Genomic DNA, 19,562 nt, shown 5'->3' on the forward strand with positions numbered 1-19,562 from the left:
TTCGGTGGGAGAGAAAAGCTCCTGGACAACAAGGCTGTGGAGCAAATCCCCAGCAGAGCGTTGTGCTGGGAACAGCACATTCAAATGGATTGACTCAAGTTCAGGAAAGGGTGTAATGTTTGCCGGAATAGCGAAAATGGGTGTTCATAATGTGCTGGAAGATGTGGAATAAGATTTGGAGAATGGGAGTTGCGTTTGAATCCAAGAAAATAATAAAAGAATAGGAGTTTAACTGAAATAGAAACCGAAAATACTGGAAAATCTGAACTGGTCTGTCAGAATCTGTGGTGAGAGAAGTCGATTGGAGTTTGCTTCTTCAGAGCAGTTTAACTGAATTGGAAGAGGAGATGAGAGTTTCTCTGTGACAGGTTCAGGGATACAGTGTGCCTGTGAAGTGATCCAGGACATGTGAATTGACTTTGTGAGTTGTGTGTGTGTGGGATTAAATATCGCTGTGCGATTGAATGGTTACTTTCTGTTAAATGCTGGTTGGATACAAATCCAAAATATAACTTTAGCTCAGATTGTTGTTTAGTACTTTTAAATGATTTACTTCTTTGAATGATCAAAATGCTTAAAGTCATCTAGTCGACATGATTAATTACAAGGCAAAAGTCCACCGATTAACTGGGACTATTGTCCCAGATGCATTGAAATGTTCATTGGATGAGCAATTTGCTTCAATACTGGTTGATTATGCGGATCATGTCTCCAGCTAAGTAACAAAGTGTGTATCAATCTCTTGTTTTCATGTGTGAGGGCTGTTGTTGAGCTTTTAGCTTTCTATAGGGCTGCGTTCCCTTTCGTGAAGCTGTTGCTATATTTCAGAAAGTCAGTTCTGCTAGCAGCTATGAGATGACCGATATGCAGAATTCTTTGCTGATTCTTGCACCAATGTGCACGCCTGTTGAGTGGGGCTGTAGCTTTGATGACTGACATTGGAAAAGACATAGTTGGTAAACGACACGGTGGTTTCAGCGAAGAGCACTCGTGTGCTAAGTACCCTGGAAATGTTTGACGGGATCCCTTGATGGCCTGTCTGGCTGCATCCTGATGCTGGATGGATTGACTTCACCAACATGTTCGAAGAGGGAGCTGTGAGGTGGGGAAAGTAGGCGACCAGAATACTTTGCATGGACATGTGCTTTCCTGTCAGTGTGTATGTTTGGAAGGCCCAACATGTAAAAGTCCCATTGTGGTGGTAGCACAATTTGTTTGATGTATTATTGTGTAGCAGAACGTTAATGTACCGTTGAAAAAAAACTTAACCAGAGGAAATGAAGTCAGTGTAACCAAAAAGCATGTTGAATATTGGGCATTAATAAGGCGCTGATACTCAGCCGTGATTCGTGCTCGCTTCGGCAGCACATACACTAAAATTGGAACGATACAGAGAAGATTAGCATGGCCCATGCGCAAGGATGACACGCAAATTCGAGAAGCGTTCCATATTTTACACTTTCAAAACATCTCACCTTTTGCAGCACATCCACAATTTACCCTGTTTCAAAAACCATCATCACACAATCCAACATCTTTATTCAGCTCCTCCTTTACCTGATTCAGTTCAACCTTTTCATTCCACAGATTTGTCGAACGTCCAGATTTCTCACTTTGAAATCGGGTACTTGAGATATTTAAAACATTAATTATTTGATACTTATTGAATGACAAAAGAGCAAAATATCACAGATACTGCAAATCTGGAACCAAAACACAAAAGGCTGATAAAACTCAGCAAAGACAAGTCGGCGTGTCGGGAATTCGGTGGGAGAGAAAAGCTCCTGGACAACAACGCTGTGGACCAAATCTCCAGCAGAGCGTTGTGCTGGGAACAGCACATTCAAATGGATTGACTCCAGTTCAGGAAAGGGTGTAATGTTTGCCGGAATAGCGAAAATGGGTGTTCATAATGTGCTGGAAGATGTGGAATAAGATTTGGAGAATGGGAGTTGCGTTTGAATCCAAGAAAATAATAAAAGAATAGGAGTTTAACTGAAATAGAAACCGAAAATACTGGAAAATCTGAACTGGTCTGTCAGAATCTGTGGTGAGAGAAGTCGATTGGAGTTTGCTTCTTCAGAGCAGTTTAACTGAATTGGAAGAGGAGATGAGAGTTTCTCTGTGACAGGTTCAGGGATACAGTGTGCCTGTGAAGTGATCCAGGACATGTGAATTGACTTTGTGAGTTGTGTGTGTGTGGGATTAAATATCGCTGTGCGATTGAATGGTTACTTTCTGTTAAATGCTGGTTGGATACAAATCCAAAATGTAACTTTAGCTCAGATTGTTGTTTAGTACTTTTAAATGATTTACTTCTTTGAATGATCAAAATGCTTAAAGTCATCTAGTCGACATGATTAATTACAAGGCAAAAGTCCACCGATTAACTGGGACTATTGTCCCAGATGCATTGAAATGTTCATTGGATGAGCAATTTGCTTCAATACTGGTTGATTATGCGGATCATGTCTCCAGCTAAGTAACAAAGTGTGTATCAATCTCTTGTTTTCATGTGTGAGGGCTGTTGTTGAGCTTTTAGCTTTCTATAGGGCTGCGTTCCCTTTCGTGAAGCTGTTGCTATATTTCAGAAAGTCAGTTCTGCTAGCAGCTATGAGATGACCGATATGCAGAATTCTTTGCTGATTCTTGCACCAATGTGCACGCCTCTTGAGTGGGGCTGTAGCTTTGATGACTGACATTGGAAAAGACATAGTTGGTAAACGACAAGGTGGTTTCAGCCAAGAGCACTCGTGTGCTAAGTACCCTGGAAATGTTTGACGGGATCCCTTGATGGCCTGTCTGGCTGCATCCTGATGCTGGATGGATTGACTTCACCAACATGTTCGAAGAGGGAGCTGTGAGATGGGGAAAGTAGGCGACCAGAATGCTTTGCATGGACATGTGCTTTCCTGTCAGTGTGTATGTTTGGAAAGCCCAACATGTAAAAGTCCCATTGTGGTGGTAGCACAATTTGTTTGATGTATTAGTGTGTAGCAGAACGTTAATGTACCGTTGAAAAAACTTAATCAGATGAAATGAAGTCAGTGTCACCAAAAAGCATGTTGAATATTGAGCATTATAAGGCGCTGATACTCAGCGGTGATTCGTGCTCGCTTCGGCAGCACATACACTAAAATTGGAACGATACAGAGAAGATTAGCATGGCCCCTGCGCAAGGATGACACGCAAATTCGTGAAGCGTTCCATATTTTACACTTTCAAAACATTTCACCTTTTGCAGCACATCCACAATTTACCCTGTTTCAAAAACCATCATCACACAATCCATCATCTTTATTCAGCTCCTCCTTTACCTGATTCAATTCAGCCTTTTCATTCCACAGATTTGTCGAACGTCCAAATTTCTCACTTTGAAATCGGGTATTTGAGATATTTAGAACATTAATTATTTGATACTTATTGATTGACAAAGCAGCAAAACATCACAGATGCTGCAAATCTAGAACCAAAACACAAAAGGCTGATAAAACTCAGCAAAGACAAGTCGGCGTGTCGGGAATTCGGTGGGAGAGAAAAGCTCCTGGACAACAACGCTGTGGAGCAAATCACCAGCGGAGCGTTGTCCTGGGAACAGCACATTCAAATGGATTGACTCCAGTTCAGAAAAGGGTGTAATGTTTGCCGGAAAAGCGAAAATGGGAGTTCATAATGTGCTGGAAGATGTGGAATAAGATTTGGAGAATGGGAGTTGCGTTTTAATTCAAGAAAATAATAAAAGAATACGAGTTTAACTGATATAGAAACCGGAAATACTGGAAAATCTGAACTGGTCTGTCAGAATCTGTGATGAGAGAAGTCGATTGGAGTTTGCTTCTTCAGAGCAGTTGAACTGAATTAGAAGTGGAGATGAGAATTTCTCTGTGACAGGTTCAGTGGTACAGTGTGCCTGTGAAGTGATCCAGGAAATGTGAATTGACTTTGTGAGTTGTTTGTGTGTGGGATTAAATATAGCTGTGCGACTGAATGGCTACTTTCTATTAAATGCTGGTCGGATACAAATCCAAAATGTCACTTTAGCTCAGATTGTTGCTTAGCACTTTTAAATGATTTACTTCTTTGAATGACCAAAATGCTTAAAGTCATCTAGTCGACATGATTAATTACAAGGTAAATGTCCACCGATTAACTGGGACTATTGTCCCAGATGCATTGAAAAGATCATTGGATGAGCACTTTGCTTCAATACTGGTTGGTTATGCGGAACATGCCTCCAGCTATGTAACAAAGTGTGTATCAATCTCTAGTTTTCATGTGTCAGGACTGTTCTTGAGCTTTTCGCTTTCTATAGGGCTGCGTTCCCTTTCGTGAAGCTGTTGCTATATTTCAGAAAGTCAGTTCTGCTGGCAGCTATGAGATGACCGACATGCAGAATTCTTTGCAGATTCTTGCACCCATGTGCACGCCTCTTGAGTAGGGCAGCAGCTTTGATGACTGACATTGGAAAAGACATAGTTGGTAAACGACAAGGTGGTTTCAGCGAAGAGCACTCGTGTGCTAAGTACCCTGGAAATGTTTGACGGGATCCCTTGATGGCCTGTCTGGCTGCATCCTGATGCTGGATGGATTGACTTCACCAACATATTCGAAGAGGGAGCTGTGAGGTGGGTAAAGTAGGCGACCAGAATACTTTGCATGGACATGTGCTTTCCTGTCAGTGTGTATGTTTGGAAGGCCCAACATGTAAAAGTCCCATTGTGGTGGTAGCACAATTTGTTTGATGTATTATTGTGTAGCAGAACGTTAATGTACCGTTGAAAAAAAAACTTAACCAGAGGAAATGAAGTCAGTGTAACCAAAAGGCATGTTGAATATTGGGCATTAAGAAGGCGCTGATACTCAGCCGTGATTCGTGCTCGCTTCGGCAGCACATACACTAAAATTGGAACGATACAGAGAAGATTAGCATGGCCCATGCGCAAGGATGACACGCAAATTCGAGAAGCGTTCCATATTTTACACTTTCAAAACATCTCACCTTTTGCAGCACATCCACAATTTACCCTGTTTCAAAAACCATCATCACACAATCCATCATCTTTATTCAGCTCCTCCTTTACCTGATTCAGTTCAACCTTTTCATTCCACAGATTTGTCGAACGTCCAGATTTCTCACTTTGAAATCGGGTACTTGAGATATTTAAAACATTAATTATTTGATACTTATTGAATGACAAAAGAGCAAAATATCACAGATGCTGCAAATCTAGAACCAAAACACAAAAGGCTGATAAAACTCAGCAAAGACAAGTCGGCGTGTCGGGAATTCGGTGGGAGAGAAAAGCTCCTGGACAACAAGGCTGTGGAGCAAATCCCCAGCAGAGCGTTGTGCTGGGAACAGCACATTCAAATGGATTGACTCAAGTTCAGGAAAGGGTGTAATGTTTGCCGGAATAGCGAAAATGGGTGTTCATAATGTGCTGGAAGATGTGGAATAAGATTTGGAGAATGGAAGTTGCGTTTTAATCCAAGAAAATAATAAAAGAATAGGAGTTTAAGTGAAATAGAAACCGAAAATACTGGAAAATCTGAACTGGTCTGTCAGAATCTGTGGTGAGAGAAGTCGATTGGAGTTTGCTTCTTCAGAGCAGTTTAACTGAATTGGAAGTGGAGATGAGAGTTTCTCTGTGACAGGTTCAGGGGTACAGTGTGCCTGTGAAGTGATCCAGGAAATGTGAATTGACTTTGTGAGTTGTGTGTGTGTGGGATTAAATATAGCTGTTCGACTGAATGGGTACTTTCTGTTAAATGCTGGTCGGATACATTTCCAAAATGTAACTTTAGCTCAGATTTTGTTTAGTACTTTTAAAAGATTTACTTCTTTGAATGATCAAAATGCTTAAAGTCATCTAGTCGACATGATTAATTACAAGGTAAAAGTCCACCGATTAACTGGGACTACTGTCCCAGATGCATTGAAATGTTCATTGGATGAGCAATTTGCTTCAATACTGGTTGATTATGCGGATCATGTCTCCAGCTAAGTAACAAAGTGTGTATCAATCTCTTGTTTTCATGTGTGAGGGCTGTTGTTGAGCTTTTAGCTTTCTATAGGGCTGCGTTCCCTTTCGTGAAGCTGTTGCTATATTTCAGAAAGTCAGTTCTGCTAGCAGCTATGAGATGACCGACATGCAGAATTCTTTGCTGATTCTTGCACCCATGTGCACGCCTCTTGAGTGTGGCTGTAGCTTTGATGACTGACATTGGACAAGACATAGTTGGTAAACGACAAGGTGGTTTCAGCCAAGAGCACTCGTGTGCTAGGTACCCTGGAAATGTTTGACGGGATCCCTTGATGGCCTGTCTGGCTGCATCCTGATGCTGGATGGATTGACTGAGATCACCAGCATGTTCGAAGAGGGAGCTGTGAGTTGGGGAAAGTTGGCGACCAGAATACTTTGCATGGACATGTGCTTTCCTGTCAGTTTGTATGTTTCTAAGGCCCAACATGTAAAAGTCCCATTGTGGTGGTAGCACAATTTGTTTGATGTATTATTGTGTAGCAGACCGTTAATGTACCGTTGAAAAAACTGAACCAGATGAAATGAAGTTAGTGTAACCAAAAAGCATGTTGAATATTGAGCATTAATAAGGCGCTGATACTCAGCGATGATTCGTGCTCGCTTCGGCAGCACATACACTAAAATTGGAACGATACAGAGAAGATTAGCATGGCCCCTGCGCAAGGATGACACGCAAATTCGTGAAGCGTTCCATATTTTACACTTTCAAAACATTTCACCTTTTGCAGCACATCCACAATTTACCCTGTTTCAAAAACCATCATCACACAATCCAACATCTTTATTCAGCTCCTCCTTTACCTGATTCAATTCAACCTTTTCATTCCACAGATTTATCGAACGTCCAACTTTCTCACTTTGAAATCGGTTACTTGAGATATTTAAAACATTAATTATTTGATACTTATTGATTGACAAAACAGCAAAATATCACAGATGCTGCAAATCTAGAATCAAAACACAAAAGGCTGATAAAACTCAGCAAAGACAAGTCGGCGTGTCGGGAATTCGGTGGGAGAGAAAAGCTCCTGGACAACAACGCTGTGGAACAAATCACCAGCAGAGCGTTGTGCTTCGAACAGCACATTCAAATGGATTGACTCCAGTTCAGGAAAGGGTGTAATGTTTGCTGGGAAAGCGAAAATGGGTGTTCATAATGTGCTGGAAGATGTGGAATAAGATTTGGAGAATGGGAGTTGCGTTTGAATCCAAGAAAATAATAAAAGAATAGGAGTTTAACTGAAATAGAAACCGAAGATACTGGAAAATCTGAACTGGTCTGTCAGAATCTGTGGTGAGTGAAGTCGATTGGAGTTTGCTTCTTCAGAGCAGTTTAACTGAATTGGAAGAGGGGATGAGAGTTTCTCTGTGACAGGTTCAGGGGTACAGTGTGACTGTGAAGTGATCCAGGACATGTGAATTGACTTTGTGAGTTGTGTGTGTGTGGGATTAAATATAGCTGTGCGATTGAATGGTTACTTTCAGTTAAATGCTGGTCGGATACAAATCCAAATTGTAAATTTAGCTCAGATTGTTGTTTAGTACTTTTAAAAGATTTACTTCTTTGAATGATCAAAATGCTTAAAGTCATCTAGTCGACATGATTAATTACAAGGTAAAAGTCCACAGATTAACTGGGACTATTGTCCCAGATGTATTGAAAAGATTATTGGATGAGCAATGTGCTTCAATACTGGTTGATTATGCGGATCATGTCTCCAGCTAAGTAACAAAGTGTGTATCAATCTCTTGTTTTCATGTGTGAGGGCTGTTGTTGAGCTTTTCGCTTTCTATAGGGCTGCGTTCCCTTTCGTGAAGCTGTTGCTATATTTCAGAAAGTCAGTTCTGCTGGCAGCTATGAGATGACCGACATGCAGAATTCTTTGCTGATTCTTGCACCCATGTGCACGCCTCTTGAGTGTGGCTGTAGCTTTGATGACTGACATTGGACAAGACATAGTTGGTAAACGACAAGGTGGTTTCAACCAAGAGCACTCGTGTGCTAGGTACCCTGGAAATGTTTGACGGGATCCCTTGATGGCCTGTCTGGCTGCATCCTGATGCTGGATGGATTGACTGAGATCACCAGCATGTTCGAAGAGGGAGCTGTGAGTTGGGGAAAGTTGGCGACCAGAATACTTTGCATGGACATGTGCTTTCCTGTCAGTTTGTATGTTTCTAAGGCCCAACATGTAAAAGTCCCATTGTGGTGGTAGCACAATTTGTTTGATGTATTATTGTGTAGCAGACCGTTAATGTACCGTTGAAAAAACTTAACCAGATGAAATGAAGTTAGTGTAACCAAAAAGCATGTTGAATATTGAGCATTAATAAGGCGCTGATACTCAGCGGAGATTCGTGCTCGCTTCGGCAGCACATACACTAAAATTGGAACGATACAGAGAAGATTAGCATGGCCCCTGCGCAAGGATGACACGCAAATTCGTGAAGCGTTCCATATTTTACACTTTCAAAACATTTCACCTTTTGCAGAACATTCACAATTTACCCTGTTTCAAAAACCATCATCACACAATCCAACATCTTTATTCAGCTCCTCCTTTACCTGATTCAATTCAACCTTTTCATTCCACAGATTTATCGAACGTCCAACTTTCTCACTTTGAAATCGGTTACTTGAGATATTTAAAACATTAATTATTTGATACTTATTGACTGACAAAACAGCAAAATATCACAGATGCTGCAAATCTAGAATCAAAACACAAAAGGCTGATAAAACTCAGCAAAGACAAGTCGGCGTGTCGGGAATTCGGTGGGAGAGAAAAGCTCCTGGACAACAACGCCGTGGAGCTAATCCCCAGCAGAGCGTTGTGCTTCGAACAGCACATTCAAATGGATTGACTCCAGTTCAGGAAAGGGTGTAATGTTTGCTGGGAAAGCGAAAATGGGTGTTCATAATGTGCTGGAAGATGTGGAATAAGATTTGGAGAATGGGAGTTGCGTTTGAATCCAAGAAAATAATAAAAGAATAGGAGTTTAACTGAAATAGAAACCGAAGATACTGGAAAATCTGAACTGGTCTGTCAGAATCTGTGGTGAGTGAAGTCGATTGGAGTTTGCTTCTTCAGAGCAGTTTAACTGAATTGGAAGAGGGGATGAGAGTTTCTCTGTGACAGGTTCAGGGGTACAGTGTGACTGTGAAGTGATCCAGGACATGTGAATTGACTTTGTGAGTTGTGTGTGTGTGGGATTAAATATAGCTGTGCGATTGAATGGTTACTTTCAGTTAAATGCTGGTCGGATACAAATCCAAATTGTAAATTTAGCTCAGATTGTTGTTTAGTACTTTTAAAAGATTTACTTCTTTGAATGATCAAAATGCTTAAAGTCATCTAGTCGACATGATTAATTACAAGGTAAAAGTCCACAGATTAACTGGGACTATTGTCCCAGATGTATTGAAAAGATTATTGGATGAGCAATGTGCTTCAATACTGGTTGATTATGCGGATCATGTCTCCAGCTAAGTAACAAAGTGTGTATCAATCTCTTGTTTTCATGTGTGAGGGCTGTTGTTGAGCTTTTCGCTTTCTATAGGGCTGCGTTCCCTTTCGTGAAGCTGTTGCTATATTTCAGAAAGTCAGTTCTGCTGGCAGCTATGAGATGACCGACATGCAGAATTCTTTGCAGATTCTTGCACCCATGTGCACGCCTCTTGAGTAGGGCAGCAGCTTTGATGACTGACATTGGAAAAGACATAGTTGGTAAACGACAAGGTGGTTTCAGCCAAGAGCACTCGTGTGCTAAGTACCCTGGAAATGTTTGACGGGATCCCTTGATGGCCTGTCTGGCTGCATCCTGATGCTGGATGGATTGACTTCACCAACATGTTCGAAGAGGGAGCTGTGAGGTGGGTAAAGTAGGCGACCAGAATACTTTGCATGGACATGTGCTTTCCTGTCAGTGTGTATGTTTGGAAGGCCCAACATGTAAAAGTCCCATTGTGGTGGTAGCACAATTTGTTTGATGTATTATTGTGTAGCAGAACGTTAATGTACCGTTGAAAAAAAAACTTAACCAGAGGAAATGAAGTCAGTGTAACCAAAAAGCATGTTGAATATTGGGCATTAAGAAGGCGCTGATACTCAGCCGTGATTCGTGCTCGCTTCGGCAGCACATACACTAAAATTGGAACGATACAGAGAAGATTAGCATGGCCCATGCGCAAGGATGACACGCAAATTCGAGAAGCGTTCCATATTTTACACTTTCAAAACATCTCACCTTTTGCAGCACATCCACAATTTACCCTGTTTCAAAAACCATCATCACACAATCCAACATCTTTATTCAGCTCCTCCTTTACCTGATTCAGTTCAACCTTTTCATTCCACAGATTTGTCGAACGTCCAGATTTCTCACTTTGAAATCGGGTACTTGAGATATTTAAAACATTAATTATTTGATACTTATTGAATGGCAAAAGAGCAAAATATCACAGATGCTGCAAATCTAGAACCAAAACACAAAAGGCTGATAAAACTCAGCAAAGACAAGTCGGCGTGTCGGGAATTCGGTGGGAGAGAAAAGCTCCTGGACAACAAGGCTGTGGAGCAAATCCCCAGCAGAGCGTTGTGCTGGGAACAGCACATTCAAATGGATTGACTCAAGTTCAGGAAAGGGTGTAATGTTTGCCGGAATAGCGAAAATGGGTGTTCATAATGTGCTGGAAGATGTGGAATAAGATTTGGAGAATGGGAGTTGCGTTTGAATCCAAGAAAATAATAAAAGAATAGGAGTTTAACTGAAATAGAAACCGAAAATACTGGAAAATCTGAACTGGTCTGTCAGAATCTGTGGTGAGAGAAGTCGATTGGAGTTTGCTTCTTCAGAGCAGTTTAACTGAATTGGAAGAGGAGATGAGAGTTTCTCTGTGACAGGTTCAGGGATACAGTGTGCCTGTGAAGTGATCCAGGACATGTGAATTGACTTTGTGAGTTGTGTGTGTGTGGGATTAAATATCGCTGTGCGATTGAATGGTTACTTTCTGTTAAATGCTGGTTGGATACAAATCCAAAATATAACTTTAGCTCAGATTGTTGTTTAGTACTTTTAAATGATTTACTTCTTTGAATGATCAAAATGCTTAAAGTCATCTAGTCGACATGATTAATTACAAGGCAAAAGTCCACCGATTAACTGGGACTATTGTCCCAGATGCATTGAAATGTTCATTGGATGAGCAATTTGCTTCAATACTGGTTGATTATGCGGATCATGTCTCCAGCTAAGTAACAAAGTGTGTATCAATCTCTTGTTTTCATGTGTGAGGGCTGTTGTTGAGCTTTTAGCTTTCTATAGGGCTGCGTTCCCTTTCGTGAAGCTGTTGCTATATTTCAGAAAGTCAGTTCTGCTAGCAGCTATGAGATGACCGATATGCAGAATTCTTTGCTGATTCTTGCACCAATGTGCACGCCTGTTGAGTGGGGCTGTAGCTTTGATGACTGACATTGGAAAAGACATAGTTGGTAAACGACACGGTGGTTTCAGCGAAGAGCACTCGTGTGCTAAGTACCCTGGAAATGTTTGACGGGATCCCTTGATGGCCTGTCTGGCTGCATCCTGATGCTGGATGGATTGACTTCACCAACATGTTCGAAGAGGGAGCTGTGAGGTGGGGAAAGTAGGCGACCAGAATACTTTGCATGGACATGTGCTTTCCTGTCAGTGTGTATGTTTGGAAGGCCCAACATGTAAAAGTCCCATTGTGGTGGTAGCACAATTTGTTTGATGTATTATTGTGTAGCAGAACGTTAATGTACCGTTGAAAAAAAACTTAACCAGAGGAAATGAAGTCAGTGTAACCAAAAAGCATGTTGAATATTGGGCATTAATAAGGCGCTGATACTCAGCCGTGATTCGTGCTCGCTTCGGCAGCACATACACTAAAATTGGAACGATACAGAGAAGATTAGCATGGCCCATGCGCAAGGATGACACGCAAATTCGAGAAGCGTTCCATATTTTACACTTTCAAAACATCTCACCTTTTGCAGCACATCCACAATTTACCCTGTTTCAAAAACCATCATCACACAATCCAACATCTTTATTCAGCTCCTCCTTTACCTGATTCAGTTCAACCTTTTCATTCCACAGATTTGTCGAACGTCCAGATTTCTCACTTTGAAATCGGGTACTTGAGATATTTAAAACATTAATTATTTGATACTTATTGAATGACAAAAGAGCAAAATATCACAGATACTGCAAATCTGGAACCAAAACACAAAAGGCTGATAAAACTCAGCAAAGACAAGTCGGCGTGTCGGGAATTCGGTGGGAGAGAAAAGCTCCTGGACAACAACGCTGTGGACCAAATCTCCAGCAGAGCGTTGTGCTGGGAACAGCACATTCAAATGGATTGACTCCAGTTCAGGAAAGGGTGTAATGTTTGCCGGAATAGCGAAAATGGGTGTTCATAATGTGCTGGAAGATGTGGAATAAGATTTGGAGAATGGGAGTTGCGTTTGAATCCAAGAAAATAATAAAAGAATAGGAGTTTAACTGAAATAGAAACCGAAAATACTGGAAAATCTGAACTGGTCTGTCAGAATCTGTGGTGAGAGAAGTCGATTGGAGTTTGCTTCTTCAGAGCAGTTTAACTGAATTGGAAGAGGAGATGAGAGTTTCTCTGTGACAGGTTCAGGGATACAGTGTGCCTGTGAAGTGATCCAGGACATGTGAATTGACTTTGTGAGTTGTGTGTGTGTGGGATTAAATATCGCTGTGCGATTGAATGGTTACTTTCTGTTAAATGCTGGTTGGATACAAATCCAAAATGTAACTTTAGCTCAGATTGTTGTTTAGTACTTTTAAATGATTTACTTCTTTGAATGATCAAAATGCTTAAAGTCATCTAGTCGACATGATTAATTACAAGGCAAAAGTCCACCGATTAACTGGGACTATTGTCCCAGATGCATTGAAATGTTCATTGGATGAGCAATTTGCTTCAATACTGGTTGATTATGCGGATCATGTCTCCAGCTAAGTAACAAAGTGTGTATCAATCTCTTGTTTTCATGTGTGAGGGCTGTTGTTGAGCTTTTAGCTTTCTATAGGGCTGCGTTCCCTTTCGTGAAGCTGTTGCTATATTTCAGAAAGTCAGTTCTGCTAGCAGCTATGAGATGACCGATATGCAGAATTCTTTGCTGATTCTTGCACCAATGTGCACGCCTCTTGAGTGGGGCTGTAGCTTTGATGACTGACATTGGAAAAGACATAGTTGGTAAACGACAAGGTGGTTTCAGCCAAGAGCACTCGTGTGCTAAGTACCCTGGAAATGTTTGACGGGATCCCTTGATGGCCTGTCTGGCTGCATCCTGATGCTGGATGGATTGACTTCACCAACATGTTCGAAGAGGGAGCTGTGAGATGGGGAAAGTAGGCGACCAGAATGCTTTGCATGGACATGTGCTTTCCTGTCAGTGTGTATGTTTGGAAAGCCCAACATGTAAAAGTCCCATTGTGGTGGTAGCACAATTTGTTTGATGTATTAGTGTGTAGCAGAACGTTAATGTACCGTTGAAAAAACTTAATCAGATGAAATGAAGTCAGTGTCACCAAAAAGCATGTTGAATATTGAGCATTATAAGGCGCTGATACTCAGCGGTGATTCGTGCTCGCTTCGGCAGCACATACACTAAAATTGGAACGATACAGAGAAGATTAGCATGGCCCCTGCGCAAGGATGACACGCAAATTCGTGAAGCGTTCCATATTTTACACTTTCAAAACATTTCACCTTTTGCAGCACATCCACAATTTACCCTGTTTCAAAAACCATCATCACACAATCCATCATCTTTATTCAGCTCCTCCTTTACCTGATTCAATTCAGCCTTTTCATTCCACAGATTTGTCGAACGTCCAAATTTCTCACTTTGAAATCGGGTATTTGAGATATTTAGAACATTAATTATTTGATACTTATTGATTGACAAAGCAGCAAAACATCACAGATGCTGCAAATCTAGAACCAAAACACAAAAGGCTGATAAAACTCAGCAAAGACAAGTCGGCGTGTCGGGAATTCGGTGGGAGAGAAAAGCTCCTGGACAACAACGCTGTGGAGCAAATCACCAGCGGAGCGTTGTCCTGGGAACAGCACATTCAAATGGATTGACTCCAGTTCAGAAAAGGGTGTAATGTTTGCCGGAAAAGCGAAAATGGGAGTTCATAATGTGCTGGAAGATGTGGAATAAGATTTGGAGAATGGGAGTTGCGTTTTAATTCAAGAAAATAATAAAAGAATACGAGTTTAACTGATATAGAAACCGGAAATACTGGAAAATCTGAACTGGTCTGTCAGAATCTGTGATGAGAGAAGTCGATTGGAGTTTGCTTCTTCAGAGCAGTTGAACTGAATTAGAAGTGGAGATGAGAATTTCTCTGTGACAGGTTCAGTGGTACAGTGTGCCTGTGAAGTGATCCAGGAAATGTGAATTGACTTTGTGAGTTGTTTGTGTGTGGGATTAAATATAGCTGTGCGACTGAATGGCTACTTTCTATTAAATGCTGGTCGGATACAAATCCAAAATGTCACTTTAGCTCAGATTGTTGCTTAGCACTTTTAAATGATTTACTTCTTTGAATGACCAAAATGCTTAAAGTCATCTAGTCGACATGATTAATTACAAGGTAAATGTCCACCGATTAACTGGGACTATTGTCCCAGATGCATTGAAAAGATCATTGGATGAGCACTTTGCTTCAATACTGGTTGGTTATGCGGAACATGCCTCCAGCTATGTAACAAAGTGTGTATCAATCTCTAGTTTTCATGTGTCAGGACTGTTCTTGAGCTTTTCGCTTTCTATAGGGCTGCGTTCCCTTTCGTGAAGCTGTTGCTATATTTCAGAAAGTCAGTTCTGCTGGCAGCTATGAGATGACCGACATGCAGAATTCTTTGCAGATTCTTGCACCCATGTGCACGCCTCTTGAGTAGGGCAGCAGCTTTGATGACTGACATTGGAAAAGACATAGTTGGTAAACGACAAGGTGGTTTCAGCGAAGAGCACTCGTGTGCTAAGTACCCTGGAAATGTTTGACGGGATCCCTTGATGGCCTGTCTGGCTGCATCCTGATGCTGGATGGATTGACTTCACCAACATGTTCGAAGAGGGAGCTGTGAGGTGGGGAAAGTAGGCGACCAGAATACTTTGCATGGACATGTGCTTTCCTGTCAGTGTGTATGTTTGGAAGGCCCAACATGTAAAAGTCCCATTGTGGTGGTAGCACAATTTGTTTGATGTATTATTGTGTAGCAGAACGTTAATGTACCGTTGAAAAAAAAACTTAACCAGAGGAAATGAAGTCAGTGTAACCAAAAAGCATGTTGAATATTGGGCATTAATAAGGCGCTGATACTCAGCCGTGATTCGTGCTCGCTTCGGCAGCACATACACTAAAATTGGAACGATACAGAGAAGATTAGCATGGCCCATGCGCAAGGATGACACGCAAATTCGAGAAGCGTTCCATATTTTACACTTTCAAAACATCTCACCTTTTGCAGCACATCCACAATTTACCCTGTTTCAAAAACCATCATCACACAATCCAACATCTTTATTCAGCTCCTCCTTTACCTGATTCAGTTCAACCTTTTCATTCCACAGATTTGTCGAACGTCCAGATTTCTCACTTTGAAATCGGGTACTTGAGATATTTAAAACATTAATTATTTGATACTTATTGAATGACAAAAGAGCAAAATATCACAGATGCTGCAAATCTAGAACCAAAACACAAAAGGCTGATAAAACTCAGCAAAGACAAGTCGGCGTGTCGGGAATTCGGTGGGAGAGAAAAGCTCCTGGACAACAAGGCTGTGGAGCAAATCCCCAGCAGAGCGTTGTGCTGGGAACAGCACATTCAAATGGATTGACTCAAGTTCAGGAAAGGGTGTAATGTTTGCCGGAATAGCGAAAATGGGTGTTCATAATGTGCTGGAAGATGTGGAATAAGATTTGGAGAATGGAAGTTGCGTTTTAATCCAAGAAAATAATAAAAGAATAGGAGTTTAAGTGAAATAGAAACCGAAAATACTGGAAAATCTGAACTGGTCTGTCAGAATCTGTGGTGAGAGAAGTCGATTGGAGTTTGCTTCTTCAGAGCAGTTCAACTGAATTGGAAGTGGAGATGAGAGTTTCTCTGTGACAGGTTCAGGGGTACAGTGTGCCTGTGAAGTGATCCAGGAAATGTGAATTGACTTTGTGAGTTGTGTGTGTGTGGGATTATATATAGCTGTTCGACTGAATGGGTACTTTCTGTTAAATGCTGGTCGGATACATTTCCAAAATGTAACTTTAGCTCAGATTTTGTTTAGTACTTTTAAAAGATTTACTTCTTTGAATGATCAAAATGCTTAAAGTCATCTAGTCGACATGATTAATTACAAGGTAAAAGTCCACCGATTAACTGGGACTACTGTCCCAGATGCATTGAAATGTTCATTGGATGAGCAATTTGCTTCAATACTGGTTGATTATGCGGATCATGTCTCCAGCTAAGTAACAAAGTGTGTATCAATCTCTTGTTTTCATGTGTGAGGGCTGTTGTTGAGCTTTTAGCTTTCTATAGGGCTGCGTTCCCTTTCGTGAAGCTGTTGCTATATTTCAGAAAGTCAGTTCTGCTAGCAGCTATGAGATGACCGACATGCAGAATTCTTTGCTGATTCTTGCACCCATGTGCACGCCTCTTGAGTAGGGCAGCAGCTTTGATGACTGACATTGGAAAAGACATAGTTGGTAAACGACAAGGTGGTTTCAGCCAAGAGCACCCGTGTGCTAAGTACCCTGGAAATGTTTGACGGGATCCCTTGATGGCCTGTCTGGCTGCATCCTGATGCTGGATGGATTGACTTCACCAACATGTTCGAAGAGGGAGCTGTGAGGTGGGTAAAGTAGGCGAGCAGAATGTTTTGCATGGACATGTGCTTTACTGTCAGTGTGTATGTTTGGAAGGCCCAACATGTAAAAGTCCCATTGTGGTGGTAGCACAATTTGTTTGATGTATTATTCCGTAGCAGAACGTTAATGTACCGTTGAACAAAATCTTAACCAGAGGAAATGAAGTTAGTGTAACCAAAAAGCATGTTGAATATTGAGCATTAATAAGGCGCTGATACTCAGCGGTGATTCGTGCTCGCTTCGGCAGCACATACACTAAAATTGGAACGATACAGAGAAGATTAGCATGGCCCCTGCGCAAGGATGACACGCAAATTCGTGAAGCGTTCCATATTTTACACTTTCAAAACATCTCACCTTTTGCAGCACATCCACAATTTACCCTGTTTCAAAAACCATCATCACACAATCCAACATCTTTATTCAGCTCCTCCTTTACCTGATTCAGTTCAACCTTTTCATTCCACAGATTTGTCGAACGTCCAGATTTCTCACTTTGAAATCGGGTACTTGAGATATTTAAAACATTAATTATTTGATACTTATTGAATGACAAAAGAGCAAAATATCACAGATGCTGCAAATCTAGAACCAAAACACAAAAGGCTGATAAAACTCAGCAAAGACAAGTCGGCGTGTCGGGAATTCGGTGGGAGAGAAAAGCTCCTGGACAACAACGCCGTGGAGCTAATCCCCAGCAGAGCGTTGTGCTTCGAACAGCACATTCAAATGGATTGACTCCAGTTCAGGAAAGGGTGTAATGTTTGCTGGGAAAGCGAAAATGGGTGTTCATAATGTGCTGGAAGATGTGGAATAAGATTTGGAGAATGGGAGTTGCGTTTGAATCCAAGAAAATAATAAAAGAATAGGAGTTTAACTGAAATAGAAACCGAAGATACTGGAAAATCTGAACTGGTCTGTCAGAATCTGTGGTGAGTGAAGTCGATTGGAGTTTGCTTCTTCAGAGCAGTTTAACTGAATTGGAAGAGGGGATGAGAGTTTCTCTGTGACAGGTTCAGGGGTACAGTGTGACTGTGAAGTGATCCAGGACATGTGAATTGACTTTGTGAGTTGTGTGTGTGTGGGATTAAATATAGCTGTGCGATTGAATGGTTACTTTCAGTTAAATGCTGGTCGGATACAAATCCAAATTGTAAATTTAGCTCAGATTGTTGTTTAGTACTTTTAAAAGATTTACTTCTTTGAATGATCAAAATGCTTTAAGTCATCTAGTCGACATGATTAATTACAAGGTAAAAGTCCACAGATTAACTGGGACTATTGTCCCAGATGTATTGAAAAGATTATTGGATGAGCAATGTGCTTCAATACTGGTTGATTATGCGGATCATGTCTCCAGCTAAGTAACAAAGTGTGTATCAATCTCTTGTTTTCATGTGTGAGGGCTGTTGTTGAGCTTTTCGCTTTCTATAGGGCTGCGTTCCCTTTCGTGAAGCTGTTGCTATATTTCAGAAAGTCAGTTCTGCTGGCAGCTATGAGATGACCGACATGCAGAATTCTTTGCAGATTCTTGCACCCATGTGCACGCCTCTTGAGTAGGGCAGCAGCTTTGATGACTGACATTGGAAAAGACATAGTTGGTAAACGACAAGGTGGTTTCAGCCAAGAGCACTCGTGTGCTAAGTACCCTGGAAATGTTTGACGGGATCCCTTGATGGCCTGTCTGGCTGCATCCTGATGCTGGATGGATTGACTTCACCAACATGTTCGAAGAGGGAGCTGTGAGGTGGGTAAAGTAGGCGACCAGAATACTTTGCATGGACATGTGCTTTCCTGTCAGTGTGTATGTTTGGAAGGCCCAACATGTAAAAGTCCCATTGTGGTGGTAGCACAATTTGTTTGATGTATTATTGTGTAGCAGAACGTTAATGTACCGTTGAAAAAAAAACTTAACCAGAGGAAATGAAGTCAGTGTAACCAAAAAGCATGTTGAATATTGGGCATTAAGAAGGCGCTGATACTCAGCCGTGATTCGTGCTCGCTTCGGCAGCACATACACTAAAATTGGAACGATACAGAGAAGATTAGCATGGCCCATGCGCAAGGATGACACGCAAATTCGAGAAGCGTTCCATATTTTACACTTTCAAAACATCTCACCTTTTGCAGCACATCCACAATTTACCCTGTTTCAAAAACCATCATCACACAATCCAACATCTTTATTCAGCTCCTCCTTTACCTGATTCAGTTCAACCTTTTCATTCCACAGATTTGTCGAACGTCCAGATTTCTCACTTTGAAATCGGGTACTTGAGATATTTAAAACATTAATTATTTGATACTTATTGAATGACAAAAGAGCAAAATATCACAGATGCTGCAAATCTAGAACCAAAACACAAAAGGCTGATAAAACTCAGCAAAGACAAGTCGGCGTGTCGGGAATTCGGTGGGAGAGAAAAGCTCCTGGACAACAACGCTGTGGACCAAATCTCCAGCAGAGCGTTGTGCTGGGAACAGCACATTCAAATGGATTGACTCCAGTTCAGGAAAGGGTGTAATGTTTGCCGGAATAGCGAAAATGGGTGTTCATAATGTGCTGGAAGATGTGGAA

At 41.3% G+C, this 19,562-nt stretch overlaps 1 protein-coding gene and 11 non-coding genes across 12 annotated transcripts in view; all 12 read left to right on the plus strand.

Moving 5' to 3' along the window:
- LOC144687635 (synergin gamma-like) overlaps positions 1-19,562 on the plus strand; it is a 450,053-nt gene that overhangs the window by 165,690 nt on the left and 264,801 nt on the right. The window lies entirely within an intron of this gene.
- LOC144688119 (U6 spliceosomal RNA) lies at positions 1,350-1,456 on the plus strand. Its single transcript, XR_013578326.1, has one exon. It is a non-coding gene; the product is annotated as a U6 spliceosomal RNA (small nuclear RNA).
- Positions 3,110-3,216, plus strand: LOC144688196 (U6 spliceosomal RNA). The gene has a single exon (XR_013578389.1). It is a non-coding gene; the product is annotated as a U6 spliceosomal RNA (small nuclear RNA).
- On the plus strand, positions 4,874-4,980 carry LOC144688120 (U6 spliceosomal RNA). The gene has a single exon (XR_013578327.1). It is a non-coding gene; the product is annotated as a U6 spliceosomal RNA (small nuclear RNA).
- Positions 6,638-6,744, plus strand: LOC144688079 (U6 spliceosomal RNA). Its single transcript, XR_013578288.1, has one exon. It is a non-coding gene; the product is annotated as a U6 spliceosomal RNA (small nuclear RNA).
- LOC144688080 (U6 spliceosomal RNA) lies at positions 8,403-8,509 on the plus strand. Its single transcript, XR_013578289.1, has one exon. It is a non-coding gene; the product is annotated as a U6 spliceosomal RNA (small nuclear RNA).
- LOC144688121 (U6 spliceosomal RNA) lies at positions 10,167-10,273 on the plus strand. Its single transcript, XR_013578328.1, has one exon. It is a non-coding gene; the product is annotated as a U6 spliceosomal RNA (small nuclear RNA).
- LOC144688122 (U6 spliceosomal RNA) lies at positions 11,930-12,036 on the plus strand. The gene has a single exon (XR_013578329.1). It is a non-coding gene; the product is annotated as a U6 spliceosomal RNA (small nuclear RNA).
- LOC144688197 (U6 spliceosomal RNA) lies at positions 13,690-13,796 on the plus strand. The gene has a single exon (XR_013578390.1). It is a non-coding gene; the product is annotated as a U6 spliceosomal RNA (small nuclear RNA).
- Positions 15,454-15,560, plus strand: LOC144688123 (U6 spliceosomal RNA). Its single transcript, XR_013578330.1, has one exon. It is a non-coding gene; the product is annotated as a U6 spliceosomal RNA (small nuclear RNA).
- On the plus strand, positions 17,216-17,322 carry LOC144688198 (U6 spliceosomal RNA). The gene has a single exon (XR_013578392.1). It is a non-coding gene; the product is annotated as a U6 spliceosomal RNA (small nuclear RNA).
- On the plus strand, positions 18,980-19,086 carry LOC144688124 (U6 spliceosomal RNA). The gene has a single exon (XR_013578331.1). It is a non-coding gene; the product is annotated as a U6 spliceosomal RNA (small nuclear RNA).

Source organism: Cetorhinus maximus, chromosome 12 (genome assembly GCF_964194155.1).
Source record: "Cetorhinus maximus chromosome 12, sCetMax3.hap1.1, whole genome shotgun sequence".
NCBI classification, from domain to species: Eukaryota; Metazoa; Chordata; class Chondrichthyes; order Lamniformes; family Cetorhinidae; genus Cetorhinus; species Cetorhinus maximus.